Source organism: Hordeum vulgare, chromosome 5H (genome assembly GCF_904849725.1).
Source record: "Hordeum vulgare subsp. vulgare chromosome 5H, MorexV3_pseudomolecules_assembly, whole genome shotgun sequence".
Lineage (NCBI taxonomy): Eukaryota > Viridiplantae > Streptophyta > Magnoliopsida > Poales > Poaceae > Hordeum > Hordeum vulgare.
The window spans coordinates 144,221,463-144,234,400 of NC_058522.1; positions in this window are offsets into that span (position 1 = coordinate 144,221,463).

Below are 12,938 nucleotides of genomic sequence, written 5' to 3' on the forward strand. Positions count from 1 at the left end.
CACATCCATCCACTACTTGATTGCTCATAAATATAGAATGTTGCAAACGAATCTGAACAAGCAGGCAAGGGGAATTCCTTACTGTAGGTGGTGGAGGCGATGGCAACGAATCCTCTGCTCGCCGCGCTGTCGGCCTTTGTTGTCCGATCGCAGGGGCTGGCAGGCAGGGAGTCAGTGCGAGGGCAAAGCCGGGACTCCTTGACTGCGGGCAGGGTTGTGACAGCCCGATGCCGACGTTCCAGAAGATTCACCTCTTTTTCCGTCTTCGTCGTGTGGCTTATTTTATTTGTCGCATCATCATCGCATCATGCGCATCATCAGCATTGCATCGGCATCTCCGCTGCCGTCAGTTTTCAAAACTTGCATTCGTTAGTAGTCGCCAGTTCTCGTCGTTGTCCGTTCCGAGCCCGACCGCACTCGCACGCGCCCGCGGCACCGTCGAAACCCTGTTTTAAATGTGTGCGTTAAACTTTCTCTCATCGGGTTGAGATTTGACGTGCGGTGTTATTTTAATATAGCTAGGCCGCCTGTCGAATTTCGTCGCGATCGGACTCCGTCTGGTACCCGAACGGTCGACCGTAGCGGCACCGTATTCGGTCTACCGTCGGACGTCTGTCGGTGTTTTAAAATTCGTTGCCGCGCCGCCCGTTCTCCCTCTCATCTCCGGTAAACCACCCTACATGGCCGCGTACCCATACCCGCGTTCGGAATCGTCCGAATCCGACCGCACGGTTGGATCCGGAACGAAATTCCGGCTAACCTAGCCCCCCCCCCGTTTGTCTATATAAAGACGCCCAAGCATTTATTTCAGCCCCCCTCTCTCGGCCTCGAAAACCGTGCATACCCTAACCCTATCCACTCTCTCTCTCCTCCCTCCCTCCTCTGCGCAGCCGCCGGGCCCGCCGAGCCCAGATCGGGCCCGGGCAGGCCCATCTGCCGCCGCCGGCGCCCCGCGTCTGGCCAAGGAGCCCTCTGCCCCGAGCCCCTCATCTCCCTGCCCCAAGCGCCCCTCGCCGGAGGTCGCTGCTGCCTCTCGACGGAGATCGCCGTGCCCAACTGTCGGTGCTCGCCGCCCCGACCTGCAGCGTCGTTCCTCCCTGCTCGAGCCCCAACCGTGCTGCATCCATCAGCCCTCCGACATGCTGCTGCTCCCGAGACCACCGTCGCCCCTCGGCCTCCTGCAACCGCTGGCCGCCGCCCTTGCCTAGATCCGGTGGCCGAGGACCGGATCCGGCCATCCCTCGCGTCGGCAGCCACCGGGGCCCGACGAAGCCGCCGTTGCCATCGCCCTGTAGCGCTCGGGACGAGCAACCGTGCGCCAGATCAAGGGAGCCGACGCCACGACAGCAGCTCGCCTGCCTGGGCCGCCTCGCCCCGACTGGGCCGGCCTCCCACCGGAGGCCCAGCTAGCTAGGCCTAGCGCACCCTCGCCTCGGCCCGAGTCCAGCTAGGTGAGATCCCCTCCACTTCCTCTATTGTGCGCCCTGTGCGCCCTTTAGTTTCACCGCGTTCACCCTGTTAGGCCCGTTTAGCATCAGACTCGGCCCGAGTGGCATTTTTTTTATTTTCTAGCGATTTATTATTTTCAGGGAGAAGACGTATAATAAAATGCCCGTAGAATATTATCCGTAGATCGGATAGAGACGTATTTTATATGGTTTTGGGGTAGCTTCGCGAGTAGAACACGAATCCACAACTTGCATATTTATTTGACGCCATTTAGAGTGCCTAATGCGTTGTTTTGCATGCTGTTTCACTAGAACCCGTTCCGTAGTTATTTCTCGTTCGTGTCCGGACTGCCCGTATACCGTAGATTAAATGTCCATGTTTTAGGGACCATTAATCCATGTATTTTAGAGCGTTCATTTGTATTTTTGCGTATAGGGAATTGCCTCTAGTTTATTTTCCCGTATATAGGCAATTTATCTCGCATTAATGTGTGGCTTTATTTTGTGGTGCAAACCCCACATATTTTATATGTTTTCGGGGTAGAAAAATCCCATGGATTTTTCTGTGCAATTATTCTTAGCTTTTGAGTGAGTTAGTTCGCGCGATATTTTGCCGTGATGCCCTTTTGTTTAATTCGTAGGATTTAATCCGTTCTTCGTTTGACGGAGTTGTCAACTAGGGAGTTGATCTTGGATGTTTTGTTTAGCCCCTGGTATTTTTAGTTGCAATAGAAATGCATGTTAGGGTGTGTTTTGCTTGCTCTCAAGTTGCTAGAAATAGTGCTGTTTTGGACGTGCTGAAATATTTCCAAGTCTGGAATCTGTTATATTTTGTTGCTGTCTTGTCTTGCTTTTATCTTGAGTTCTATAGCTCTTTTGAGGTTGGTCCAATGGAGCTAGTTGTACCCCTTGTGTATCTCTAGCATGCTGTAAATTTTCATGCCATTTGGAGACCTGTAGCTTAGGATTTTGCTGCTGTCAATATTGCTTCAGATCGAAAACTGCACTTTCATGAGGTGTAATTTTCACTAAGTCTGAAATAGTGTGTGAGAAGCCATTTTGTGACTTCTTTCCCTAGTGTTCCTTGCTGCCATGCTAGTTGTTGTTAGTTGTTTCTTGTAGTGCTTCTTGCCCTCTTTCGTGTCATGCCTTGCTTGAGTTTATCGGAGTTGTGTAGCTCGTAGTTGTGGGGTGTAGCAAGTGCTATGTGGCTGATTTTGGTAGATTGTAGTGTTTTCTTGTTTTGCTCGTAGATTTTGATCCGTAGCTCCGATTAGATCGTGTCCTACATGAAGCTTGCTTAGAATCTCTTATAGTTTCATGTTCTCTTGCTGTTTGTTTGTTTTGAAGTGCTCGTGACCGTCGTTGCACACATATTGCAGTCATGCCATCATATCTTGCGATGCTTGTAACTTTTCATCCATAGCTCCGTTGGAGATGTTCTTTATGTGCAGATTGCCTGAAATGACGCGTAGAATCACGTGAACCTATTTGTTTTGCTGTTTAACAACTAATTAAAGTTGTTAATTCAGATCTGGACAGAATTGTAAATTAACATGTGAGGTCGTTTCGGAGGTGCTATATGACATTTCCGACCTCATTTAAAATGCCTAGGTAGGTAGTTTAATTGCGCTTTACCTCTTGCCATGTTTAACCACATTTAATATTGCCGTGTATCTAATCGGGATAGAACTAAATAATAAACGTGGAGTTTCGTCAATATGCAACTCGTTGCATATTGAACTTCACTTAATGTGTAGTGTTTGTTTGTCGTGAATTGTCATGCCGTGCCTTGCATGTTTTCAGCTTCTCATGCATCATTTGTGTCGTGCATCGTGTGGTGAATATCGTGTGTTGATTCTTGTTTCCGGTTTTCCCCGTCTCGATAGAGTCCGCAAGCGTGTCGGATGTGAGGACCCGTTCGACTACGTCGGTTCGTGTGCTTCACGGAGTCATTCTTCTTCCAAGCGGGATCTCAGGCAAGATGATCATTTCCCCAGATACCATTACTATCATTGCCATGCTAGTTTTACCTTTGCTACCATTTATGTCTCGTTGCCTACCACATGTTAAATATCAGCCTCTCAACCATGCCATGTTAACCTTCAACCTGTTCGACCTAGCAAACCACTGATTGGCCATGCTACCGCTTGCTTAACCTTGTGTTAGCGTTGCTAGTTGCAGGTGCATTGCTTCCATGTGAAAGCATGGGTTCCTTGTTATATCACCATATTTAAATGCTATTTAATTTAATGCACCTATATACTTGGTAAAAGGTGGAAGGCTCGGCCTTTCTAGACTGGTGTTTTGTTCCACCTTTGCCCCCTTTAGTTACCGGCTACCGGTGTTATGTTCCATAATTGAGCGCTCCTAACACGATCGGGGTTGTTATGGGGACCCCCTTGATAATTCGTTTTAGATTAAAGCTGGTCTGGCAAGGCCCAACATTGGTACTACTTTTGCCTAATCACCTAATAAACTTGCATAGGGACTTTCCGGACCCCGAGGATAATTTAATCAACCCCCGGGCCAGTGATCCTCATGAGTGTTGGTCCAAATTGGCAGACTACGGGGCCACCGCGGGGCAACCCGAGGTTTGGTCTCCTAGTGTGACCCATCCGCCGTGTCCTGAGAACGAGGTACGCGACTCCTATCGGGATCGTCGACACGTCGGGCGGCCTTGCTGGATTAGTTTTACCTTTGACGAGATATCTTGTGCATCGGGATTCCGGTGATGCTTTGGGTAATCTCAGAGTTGAGGTTTTCCACTAGGGAATCCGACGAGATCGCAAGCTTCGTGATTAAGGATTTCTATGCGGCTTGTGGTAATTTGTGATGGACTACTTGGAGCACCCCTGCAGGGTTAAATCTTTCGGAAAGCCGTGCCCGCGGTTATGTGGCAACGTGGAAACTTTGTTTAACACTGGTTCTAGATAACTTGAAGTTAACTTAATTAAAACTTGCCAACTGTGTGCGTAACCGTGATTGTCTCTTTCGTGAGTTCCTTCTCCGATCGAGGACACGGTGGGGTTATGTCTGACGTAGGTAGGTGTTCAGGATCATTCATCTGATCATGAGTAGTTCTCGTCCGTTATGCGTAGATCTTCCCCCCCCCTCTTATTTCCTGTACTCATAAGTTAGCCACCAAACATATGCTTAGCCGCTGCTGCAACCTCACCACTTAACCATGGCTCACCCATTAAGCTTTGCTAGTCTTGATACCTTTGGAAATGAGATTGCTGAGTCCCCTGTGGCTCACAGATTACTACAACACCAGTTGCAGGTACAGGTAAAGGTTACTTGACGCGAGCGCGTTGATTGTTCATTTGGAGTTGCCTCTTCTTCTTCTTCTTCATCGATCTAGGATGGGTTCCAGGCCGGCAGCCTGGGATAGCAAGGATGGACGTCGTTCTGATTTTTCTCGTTTGTTTTCGTCCGTAGTCGGACCCTGCTCTTACTCTTGATGTATATGTAATGTACTGATGTGACTCTGATGTAGCTTGTGGCGAGTGTAAGCCAATTTCTATACATTTCTCTTCTTTTCAGTACATGTACTTGTAACGATATCCATTCTTGCGACACGACGAGATGCGCTTCTATCCCTGACGAGGCCTTCGTGCCAAATTGAGGATAGGGTCGCATCTTGGGCGTGACAAGTGTGGCTGCGGGTCTGAGCGAGAGGGTGGGCGATGGTGGACGACAAGGCGAGAGGAGCTAGCATAGGGCGTCGGTGGCGCGAGGAGGGAGGGAGACGAAGGAGACGGCGCCGTGGGAACTTTCCCCATCGAGAGGAGAGGATGTTTTTTTTTCTTCGAGAAGGTAAAGTTATACGGGATATGCGGGATGTACAGTTGTCCCCTGGACAAAGCGGCGTGGCCGCTTCAACCCGTTGTAGTCCACGTGGTCAGCCCGGTGGCACTTTGTTGGTCTTTTATGTGGGGCGGCGGGGCGGCCCAGCGGGATGTCCCGTGCCGCCTACAACCTTACTAGCCACGACCTAACAAGGAGGATGTGCTTATTCTTTTGCCGTCGCGAGCAATCCTCCTCGCCCATTTCCTCTGCATCAGATCTCGGCCTCCGGGCCTCCACCTCTCTCCCACATGTGACAATGACGTGCCCGCGGGGATGGAGGGACATTGGTAGGGCAACCTCATGAGATGGCAGTGGCGTGGAAGCCCTTTTCCTCATCCTGTCAAGCGTTGGATTCAACCATAGCGTCACGAGATCGAGGTGAACTGCAGCGACGGCGAGAACTGGATGGTGACCGCAAGGACCCCATCTCCGGTGTCCCCTCCTCTTCAAATGTGGCCTAATCGCCGCCCCTCTCCCGCTGCTCGGGGACACGTGTCACTGCCGCCACCGTCGTTTCCCTTCTTCCTCGCCTCTCGGGGATCCTGGCCATTGGGTCTCCTTCCTTTAAGGTATGAGCAGCTAGGTTGTTTTAATCACCGCAGCATGAACTTCCTTTGTTTTTAAATCAGTCAATTCCGCTAGGGTAGGGAGAGGACCTTCACAACTTCTTGGTTTGCCGGTGCGCACCTGGCACACCTAGGATGATCCAGGGGCATGCGAAAGATAATGATCCAGGCAGTTGGCCAGATTCAGTGTCTAACTTCCGTGTAGAGCCGGCCCTGATCTCGAAGGATTCCACCCACGGTGTTTTATAATTTGAGTGCCAAGTGGGTTCAATTTAAGTTACTCTTTAGATCTAAAGTTTGTACTGGAGATGTTGTTGGTTCATTCATATTTGTTTGGTAGGTGTCCAATATTGCCTCTATATTTTGGTTCCGCAAGTCTGTAGACCTTTTATCTTTGCTACGACTAGACTTAAGGATAATCTTCTGAAAAATTAGATAGAGTGGGTGTATATCTGATCGAGCAAGATGCAGGATGATGTTGATAGTTTTCAAACACCAGTAGGTTATTAGCTATCCTTTGTCAATATATACCATTGTTGGATATTCACAGAAATTCATGAATATATGTTGTTAAAAGATTTCAAAACTTTGGTCATCGGGCCATGATCATATTATTTCCTTGGTTATTTGACTCGAGCTATTGTTGAATATTATTGACAAGTGTTTTGCTATTTTGTATTGTCTTCCTATATTTGTTGTTTGAGTCATTGTGCTTGTTAGTGGAATAATATCTATAATTATGTTGATTGGGGCTACACCAAAAGAACTCTATTATAAAAGACTAAAGACCCCAAAATTATTATTGATGGAGACCATTTAGTATCTCTTTAGGGACGTTGGTTTGAGAGAACCGAACGGAGTTGCACCAACCAAAATGCTCAATTGGACACATTCTTTCAAGTGTATAAACAATTGTTATATGACCCTCGATCGTTATCATGATCATGAATCCTCTTTTGTTTGTTGTTTCAAGAATAATGAAAAATTTCTTATAATCTTTTTAGTAGGTTCATTTTGGCATGAAACTCAGTAAGTATCTTGTTTATTTTAGCTATGTACTTAGTTTTATCAACTGATGATTCTTCCCTATTCAGTGAGAGGATGACTACGAGGTCATCCGAAAAGTAGGTAGAGGGAAATACGGTGAAGTCTTTGAAGGTAACAAACGATGAGCGATGCGTAAGAGCATTTAAATCACTAAAGTAGTGATCAAACCACTCTTATATTTGTTTATAATAGGTAGTATTCGCCGACACATAAACACAAAGTAGTGCGACTTATTTACTCATTTGCTTCTTAATCTAAACAATTGGGACTCACTAAAGAATTTGCAGCGACAACATATACGGTGACATCCAACAAAGCTTGTTTGGCTGCTTGTGCTCGATTAATGCAGAGGCCTGAAGCCGAACTCTTTCTTGGTTCTATCTTTTAGATACATATGACAAATAATTAACAAATTCACTTCGATCTGTTTCATACAGAGTTTACATAAAATGACCGTTGACTGGTAGACCGTTGAATATACGTGCAAATACATATTTATATTGGGTATTTTATCACTTAATATAGTAAGAACCAAATATTGTTATTGTCTGCCCGGGAAGATCTCCAAACCACACCTTGTTGATGCATGTGAAGTTACATGTTAGTAGTTTCACTATACCTTTCTCTTAAAATGTTGATTTCATGTATGGTAGTTTACATCAATGACAAAATGTCCAATGTTCTACTGTAGCTAACAGCCATTCTGTCTTCTTAGTTACTCCCTCCGTCCCAAAATAAGTGTTTGCGAAGCTTATTTCGGGATGGAGGAAGTATTCCTTAGCTAAGATGTTAGATTATTCTACGTATAGGTGTTATATCTTCTTACTTGCATGCTTATTTGTCTTGACAGATGGCAACTTTCTCGAGGTCATGTGAGCAAGCTTTATTCAATCTGGGAGACCATCAAATTCTGGAATGTCATAGGACAATTGCCATGATTTAACGTCAGATTCTCACATGTTTTCTTGATCTGAGTGTATGCTCGTGTGTTAGTTAATTATTTGGTTCCACGGCAAGGGATATTGAGATCAAGTTGTACACTATAAGAGGCCTTCTCGAGAGGTATTTTGCAAGTTATGGGAATATATCCTCTTCATTTCATGTACCTTGCAACATCTCCATCTAAAGCTAGGGTTATGGAGATGAAGAGGATCTATTCTCATTCTTAAAAACCTACTTGTTGGTGTTATAAATGCCTATTATGGAACTAAGCATCAATTTATATGCTACACATGGTGTTGGCAGTGTGTCATTAGTGCTTGTGTTAATAGTTCAGTAGATGTTCAGTACTGCCTCTGTATTTTGATTATGCAAGTCTTTAGACCTCTTATCTTTGCTATGACTAGATCCAAGGAGAATATTTTAAAAAATTAGACAGAGTATGTGATCAAACAAGTTGCAGGATAATGGTGAGAGTTTTCAAAGAACGGTAGGTTATTAGAAGTCCTTTGTCTAGGATACAAATTTCGACACTGGCAAGTCTCATGGTTTTTAGTTTTATTTTTCCTTCCAACTAATGTGTATTGTAATAAAAGATACTACACATTATGGATTTGTGGGAAAGTGAATTGTTGCTTCTCAACATGTTGTTTACCTTAACAAGGGTGAGGCTGGGGAAAACACATGCATTTATGTGTATTTTAGTTACTGTGTTAACTGTTTTATTTACAACTTAGATTGTTTGATGCAATTTGTCTTTGTACAATTAATAAGATCTTCCTTGTCTTACTTCCCCTCTCCTTCTCCACCTCTTAATTTCCAAGTGATTTAAGTGTGGTGTTATTGTTAGGTAAACCTAGAAACTTAGCCGAAACCTAAAAATTAGGCAAACTGTTCGTGCAAGAACAACATGTTGTTGGCTGGATGCACTGCACCTTGTTTATACATGAGATATGTAAATTGAGGTGTCTTGTCATGGTGTTCAATTTGTTTACACGGTGATGCTAATTAATTTTATATGCACTAACTTATATTTATGTGTTTTTAGAGCGGATGTTCCGCTGTAATAGTTTGAACTGTTGTGAGAGGTATTCTGAGATCATCCTCCTTAAAAGAGACAAATTGTTTGATCGTTTGCCATATAGTGTGATGTATCCTTAAAACCGAGGCTTCTTTTTCATGAGATATATAACTATGATTCCTTAAATTATATTTATTATTATATCCTTTTGAACATAATGAATGTCATCTTCTATTTTCTTCCATTCAACTTTGTCCATTTCCATCTTCTATGAGGAATCTGTAACGTCATGCTAACAAATGTTAGTCTGTTATTAACAGAAGACAAATGTGTGTAAACGTGTGAAAATGGCTGCATAGGACATGATGAGGTGCTCAAGCAATACAAGTGCACATAGATGCGCTTCAAGAGGCATGCCATGGGCGTGCCCGTGCCACTAGTATTCACTAAGGGGGACGTCTGTGTTCTGTTCCGGTTAGTCTACCAAACGTTGGAATAAGGACAAATTTTGTGTTTTAACCTTTTGTACTAACAAAATTTAGAATTGATCTCGCTTTAAAAATAATTAGAATTGATCTTGATTTAGTCACGCCAACATCCCTGATATCTGGGTTGCACGAGAAATGCCATGTTCTTCGATGTCTGGTCTGTGTCCTGCACAACCGGCTAAGCTGTTGACGTGCTCACTGATAGTCTCCAACGTATCTATAATTTTTGATGGTTTCATGCTATTATCTTGTCAAACTTTGGATGTTTTGCATGTCTTCTATTTATTTTTTGGGACTAACTTGTTAACTCAGTGCCAAGTGCCAGTTCCTGTTTTTTCCATGTTTTTGACCTCTTTCAGAGGAGATTTTGAAACGGAGTCCAAACGGAAGAAAATCCCCGAAAAGATTTTTTCTGGAACGGAAGAAGATCGGGGAGCTTGGGAGACAAGGCAGGGGAGCCCCAGGGCCCCCACAAGCCCCCACCCCGCGACCAGGGGGGAGGTCGCGCCATCCAGGCTTGTGGGCCCCCTAAGCGTCCCCTGACCTAGGGGGTTGCGCCTATATATTCCCTAAAAATCCCAAAAAAATCAGGAGATCATCAAAAGTCCTTTTCCACTGCCGCAAGCTTCTATCTCCGCAAGATCCCATCTGGGGCATGTTCTGGTGCCCTGTCGGAGGGGGGGATTCGGACACGGAGGGCTTCCTCATCAACACCATGACCTCTCCGATGATTCGTGAGTAGTTCACCATAGACCTACGGGTCCATAGTTAGTAACTAGATGGCTTCTTCTCTCTCTTGGATCTTCAATACAAAGTTCTCCATGATCTTCATGGAGATCTATCCGATGTAATCTTCTTTTGCGGTGTGTTTGTCGAGATCCGATGAATTGTGGATTTATGATCAGATTATCTATGAATCTTATTTGAGTTTCTTCTGATCTCTCTTATGCATGATTTCATATCCTTGTAATTCTCTTCGAGTTGTGTGTTTTGTTTGGCCAACTAGATCTATGATTCTTGCAATGGGAGAAGTGCTTGGTTTTGGGTTCATAACGTGCGGTGACCTCACCCAGTGACAGAAGGGGTAGCGAGGCACGCATCGTGTTGTTGCCATCAAGGGTAAAAAGATGGGGTTTTCATCATTGGTTTGAGATTATCCCTCTACATCATGTCATCTTACTTAAGGCGTTACTCTGTTCGTCATGAACTCAATACACTAGATGCACGCTGGATAGCGGTCGATGTGTGGAGTAATAGTAGTAGATGCAGAAAGTATCGGTTTACTTGTCTCGGACGTGATGCCTATATGTATGATCATTGCCTTAGATATCGTCATGACTTTGCGTGGTTCTATCAATTGCTCGACAGTAATTTGTTCACCCACCGTAATACTTGCTATTTTGAGAGAAGCCTCTAGTGAACACTATGGCCCCCAGGGTCTACGCCACACCATATTTTCAGCCTTATACTTTTTACTTCGTTGCACTTTCCGCCTTCAGATCTCACTTTGCGAACAATCTTGAAGGGATTTACAACCCCTTTGAAGCGTTGGGTGCAAGCTTGTTTGTGTTTGCGCAGGTACTCTCGACTTGACGAGACCCTCCTTCTGGATCGATACCTTGGTTCTCAAACTAAGGGAAATACTTACTGCTCCTGTACTGATCACCCTTTCCTCTTCAAGGGAAAAACCAAAGCAAGCCCAGCCTCTGTCAACGTGTCAATTTCTGGCGCTGTTGTCTATGGGATAGCAGAAGAATTTCTGGCGCCGTTGCCGGGGAGGAAGATCAAGTCAAGAACTCATCCAAGTAGGTGTCCCAAAGTCATATCTTGCATTTACTTTGTTTGACAGTTGCCTCTCGTTTTCCTCTCCCCCACTTCACCATTTTGCCTTTTTCGTTCACCTTTTCGTTCGCCCTTCTCGTTCGCCCTTTTCGTTCGCCCTTTTTCTCGCCTGCTCTTTGTTTGCTTGTGTGCTTGCTTGCCTGCTAAAGCCCGAATGGCCCCACTAAGGGATTTTGATGCTCACTTTCTGAAGTTAGAAGAGATTGAAACTAATGTTAAAGGCTTCATGTCTACACAGTTTGAATATAATAGTTACTTCCATAGAGAGCTGAAGGAGCAAAATTCTTTTATGGCTTTTATGAGTAGAGAAGTTGATGATATGACCAAAGAATTCCTTGCGCTGAATTCTCAGTTTGCTCATCTTGAAAAGCTAGTGGGCCAGATTTCTGACAAGCAAGCTACTTTAGTCAATAAAATGGCTGCTAAACCCGAAACTCGTGATGAGAATCACGAAGATCTTAAAGTGCTTGGTGTGACTCCCATTTAATCTTTGTTTTCTTGTGTCAAACCTAATGATTATGGGTCTGGATATGAATCCACTTTGGTTGAAAAGTTCCCCAATGATTCGGAGTCCATCTATCTTGATGCTAAAAGCATTAAAAGTGGAGTAGAAGACGTTAAAACTTTGAGTAGTAATGAAATTACTAGCATGGATTTCAAGGAATTCAATTATGATAGTTGCTCCTTGATTGAATGCATTTCTTTGATGCAATCCATGTTGAACTCTCCACACGCTTATAGCCTAAACAAAGCCTTTACCGATCATATTGTCGAAGCTATGATAAAATCTCTTGAAGAGAAACTTGAATTGGAAGTATCTATCCCTAGAAAGCTTCATGATGAGTGGGAACCTACCATCAAAATCAAAATCAAAAACTATGAGTGCAATGCTTTGTGTGATTTGGGTGCTAGTGTTTCTGCGATTCCAAAGTCTTTATGTGATGTTCTAGGTTTTAATGAGATTGAACAGTGTTCTCTTAATTTGCATCTTGCCGATTCTACTGTCAAGAAACCCATGGGAAGGATCAATTATGTTCTTATTATTGCAAATAGGAACTATGTACCCGTGGATTTCATTGTGCTTGACATTGATTGCAATCCTACATGCCCCATTATTCTTGGTAGACCTTTCCTAAAGACTATCGGTGCTATCATCGATATGAAGGAAGGGAATATTAGATTTCAATTTCCTTTAAGTAAGGGCATGGAACACTTCCCTAGAAATAAAATAAGATTGCCTTATGAATTCATGATCAGGGCCACTTATGGTTTGAGCACCAAATACGATGATACGTGATTCTATCGCTTCGATGCCTAGCTAAGGGCATTAAACAATAGCGCTTGTTGGGAGACAACCCAATGAATTTATCTTTTTTCTTTCTGTTTTGTTGCGTCCACACTTTCATAATTCTGTTGTGATTGTGTTTTTGTGTTTCTTTTTGTGTTTGAGCCAAGCAAAGCCTTTATGACTAGTCTTGGTAATGGTTGTGTGATCCTGCTGGAAAAAGACAGAAACTTTTCGCTCACGAGATGATTTTTAATTTTTATTCAGAAAGAGATTTTGAGTTTATTCTTTTTTCTACTGATTGATATGCTTTTTGCCCAGGCCTTCGTAATTTTCAGATTTTTTGAGGTACCAGAAGTATACGAAGTATACAGATTGCTACAAACTGGTCTGTTTTTGACAAATTCTTTTTTTTGTTGAGTTGGTTGCTTGTTTTGATGAAACTATGGT